This window comes from Xylocopa sonorina, unplaced genomic scaffold, assembly GCF_050948175.1.
Source record: "Xylocopa sonorina isolate GNS202 unplaced genomic scaffold, iyXylSono1_principal scaffold0027, whole genome shotgun sequence".
Taxonomy (NCBI): Eukaryota; Metazoa; Arthropoda; class Insecta; order Hymenoptera; family Apidae; genus Xylocopa; species Xylocopa sonorina.
This window is the reverse complement of record NW_027490098.1, coordinates 2,384,365-2,388,642: the sequence shown is the minus strand read 5'-3', so window position 1 is coordinate 2,388,642 and position 4,278 is coordinate 2,384,365. Positions and strand designations below refer to the sequence as shown.

The following is a 4,278-nucleotide window of genomic DNA, read 5'->3' as shown; positions in this document are numbered from 1 at the left end:
CCGGGGTGCGTCAGTACCGGGCTCCACGGGGTACGTCTGAGGCGGAGTCGACATCGGCGGCGCTGAGCGGGAGCAGTGGAGGCGCCCGCGTCCCTGGGGTGGTGTCGCCTGCGGATCCCTGAAGCCTCCACACCTGCGGGTCGGGAGGCCTGCCGATGAGTATATGGGTGGACATCTATAGCCTCCACTTTAGAGATGAAGGAATGGTGGGACAAGGGTCGATTGGGTGATAATCCGACTATTTCATTCTATTTTAGTTTTAATTCATTCTATTCTATTATACTTTATTCTACCTTATTTATTTATTCTATTGAACCTCATTTTAACTTATTTTGTTTTGTTTATTTTATTTATTTTATCTATTTTATTTATTTCACTTTATTTTATTTATTTATTTCACCTTATTTACTTATTCTATTCTATCCTACTGTACCTTGTTCTACCCTACTTTATTTTATTTTATTTTATTTATTTACTTCATTTTGTCTTACTTGATCTGACGCTATGTTATTTTAGTTTATTTCATTTTATCTAGCTATTTATTTTCTCTTTGTATTTTCTATTCTACCCATCTACTTCACATTATTCACCCATCTATCTATCAAGCTATTTATTGGCCATTGTCCATGTACCTATCTATATATCTATCTACCCATGTATTTTATTTATTTATTCTATTTATTGCACTCAGCCTCAATGTGCACACAACGGAGTCCACGACTGATTGTTGTATGGCAGAACTGACCCCTTAGTGGCCCCTTAGAGGCTGGCACCTCCCGACATGGCATGATTGACTCAGATAAGGCGCTCGTCCGCACGGCGATACACGCTCGAAGCTGTACCTGTTTATTTATTTATTTAGCTACCTGCTATATGTCTGTAGTATGAGTTACTATACCTTAGTATGGTACACATATATACCATGAAATATTTATATTTATATTCATATCCATATTTATATCTATATCGCCAATATATTATATGACAGAATTATTATTTTATGGGATGAAATGTGCTTGTTAGAGTTTATTGTAGTTATATGAGACGATGCGACAGGGGTCTTTCCCAGCATAGTTTATATGAAAAATTTTTCTACCTAAGTGTAATACGTGCGGCATACACGCATGAATATATTGTAAAATGATTGTACACTCCTGGGGCTTCGGCCTCAGGGGAACATTGATTGAAAATAAAAGAAGCGTTTATCTGTTCTTATCAGCTTAATATCTGATACACTCCTCATTAGGAGTCAGAATATTAACCTGATTTTTGGAAAAAGGCGGACCGCTGGGGCTTGCTCCACCTCCGCCGCGAGTCGACCCAGTATTGCAGTGCCTCTGGGACCGGCTCAATAAGCCTTTTCCAAGAATCAGTTTTATCTAGTCAAACCCACACACTTGATCTTTCCCATCAGTAGCTTAAGTATTTATTTTATTTGTGTTTTTCCGACTCGCTCACCGGAGTGTCGCGTCTTCATCCGCGTCGCGCGTGCTGTGCTCGTGTGTGGTGCAGTGTTCAGTGCGTTCGACTTAGCTGGTGGAACCCCGGACTTGGTAAGTCTGGCACTTGGAATTTCGGTGGAGGTCCCTTCTCGCGTGATTAGTTTAAAGTGCTCCCGAGGCGGTGGTGTTGAACGCATCGGGTAGACGTTAGACGTCCATACGTGACGTCCCTCCTCCTAGGTCGACCATTTCGACCTCCGAGGAGTTTGAATCCGAGTAGATTCGGTTTGTCTGACCTTATACCCGGTTATAAGTGTAAACTTTACACTTATAGCCGTTGGTTTTGAATTCGACCTCTCCGTATTTTGGGTGTTAGACTGTTTGCACGTACGCCCGTAAATCGAATTTTTTGCTCGATTTTACGGGTCGTCGCTGCGTAATAGCAGCAATTAGTTTAATTAAATTCACCGTCTATTTGTTTAATTAAGAGATCGGGGTACACGGAGGCCCTTTACACCCCGTGTAACTCGATACTTCGCGTTTCCGGAGTTTTCCAGGCCGTGTGGAGTGTCGTGAAAAGTTAAACCGTCGCGGTTGCTAGTCACGTACGCGAAGCACGGTTCGTTCGTGCGGGGCTGTGTCCACCGGGCACAGCGGAATTGTTTTATATCATTTTATTTTAGTTTAATTTATTAGATTCCGCTTCGTCGTCGTTAACCCGTATTAATATATTAATTTATTCGCGTTCGCGTTCGCGTTGTCCGTTGTGCTATCTGTATATACTTATTTATTTAATCGTGTCCTTTGTCTTCTGTGTACGTTTCGCTCGACCGTTAACCGTTTGTTTGCTCCGGTGAGCGTTTTGTTTTATTATTTTGATTATTTATTTTATTTCGACGAGCCGAGTGTTTGCGTTGCGACACTATCGTAACGATGGCGGGTAATAGCAGTAATAATACAAGTTCAAGTGAAAATAGCGTGGTGTTGCTGCATTACCCGTTCCCTGCGGAATTTCCTTGCCCGTTCTGCTACCTTGGCAGAACTGTGTGCAAAAAGGGAGCGTGTGTCTATCTGAGACACACGGATCTATTCAAACATTTAAAGATCCATCACCCCGGTGCGATCAAAAGGTGGGTGTGCGGTGAGTGCGGCTTCACCGACGAAAGTGCGTATGCACTGAAGCGTGTGAAGTCGCACCACCAAACAAAACACCCGTCCACCGGGGGTCCGTGTGTCTCCGTTAGACACAACTCCCTTGCAGGGAGTGCCGCCCGCGCAACGCCCGGCGATAGCGTTGCCGAGTCGCGACCTCTTGACGTGACGGAGTTATCCGTCGAGAGCGAGGTCTCTTTCCCCCCCTTGGGTGTGTCCCCGGTGACCTGTGGGGGCGCAACGACGTGCGCCTCCACCAGAGCCACAACAACGTCAACTACTGCTAAGGGTACCAATGTTTGCAGAGTATCGGGGACGGCTGCCACCACAGCAGCTACAGCAACAATAACAACAACAACAACAACAACGACAACAACCACAGCATCGAAAGGGGCCTCCTCCAGAACGTCAGCTAAAGGCACCACCACCACGCAACCCCGGCGAGGAACTCGTCCACCCACCGCCGGGAAAACGACAAGGACTACGAGAGCCTCCACCACCACAATCACAGCAACCACGACAACGACAGTGGTGGGGAGCAGCGCCGCAACGAGGAGCACCGTCACCCTCGCGGCGTTCTTACAACGAAGCCGGCGCTCCTCCGCGGACGAGGCTAGCCCGAACACAACGAGGACTAGCAGCGGGTCGGGGGTCAAGGGGAGAAGTTCAGGGGGCACCTCCACCACGCCCCCTGCCCCCTCTAAGGGGAAGAAGAGGAGTCCGGCGGCGCCCGCAGCAGCTGGGAGGAAGAGGCGGGCGTCGACCGAGCCTCCCCAACCCGACCCGCCCAGAAGAATTCTTCCGTCAAGGAAAGTGACCCCAACCACCACCTTCGCGGAGGTCACAAGGGGCAGCCCGTCCGCCGTGGCTGGAGCGGCGGTGGTGTCAAGGAGTACAAGAGCGACGTCTCTCCCGCCCGCGTTGCCCAGGATAACGCGGGCGGCAGCCAAGAGGATGGGGGGCGCGTCCACCACCTCCAGCGCCCCCCCAGCGACACCACCACTGCAGGGCCCACCACCCACGCCCTGCAGCGCTCCGGCCACGCTTACTACCACGACGATGACGACATCGGTCCGTGGCTCGCCTATAATGACGGTGGCCGTCGTGTCACCTGTGGCGGTCACCGTCGCGGCGCGGACGCCGCCAGCCACGGGCCGCGCCTCCACCCCGCCAGCCAGGACGACTCGGGCGACGTCCCTCCCGCCCGGGTCGTCCGCGAAGAGGCCTATCAGGGGACGCCTGTCCCCTCCGGGGGGCAGAGGGGCCACCCAGACCACCGGGGTGTCCCTTCGGGTGGAGGCGCGTGGGGAGGGGACCGAGAAGAGGAGGTCCCTACCTTCGCCCAGGCCCCTCCCCACCATCCATGAGTCATCGTCGTCATCGTCGGACGATGAGAGAGCGCCGGCGGCCGTTCCTGAGGAGGGACCGGCCAGGACAACGAGGAGGCGCCGCTGCATCAGGAGCAGCGGCAGCAGCAGCAGCAGTAGCAGCAGCAGCAACAACAGCAGGAACAGCCATACGAGCGCCGCGAGGGGACGGACATCCACGACACCAGGAGCGGCGAGGAGAAGGCGGTGGGTGGACCGCACCATTACCTCCACCACGGATTCGTCGGGGGAAGAGGAGGCCCCAAGGCAGCCGTCCCCGCGGGTGGAGGGAACCGGTCCCTCCACTCGAAGGTCAC

At 51.7% G+C, this 4,278-nt stretch overlaps 1 pseudogene; it reads left to right on the top strand.

Moving 5' to 3' along the window:
- The first annotated feature begins 1,178 nt into the window (after nt 1–1,178).
- LOC143432133 (U2 spliceosomal RNA) lies at nt 1,179–1,357 on the top strand (annotated as a pseudogene).
- Nucleotides 1,358–4,278: the final 2,921 nt, after the last annotated feature.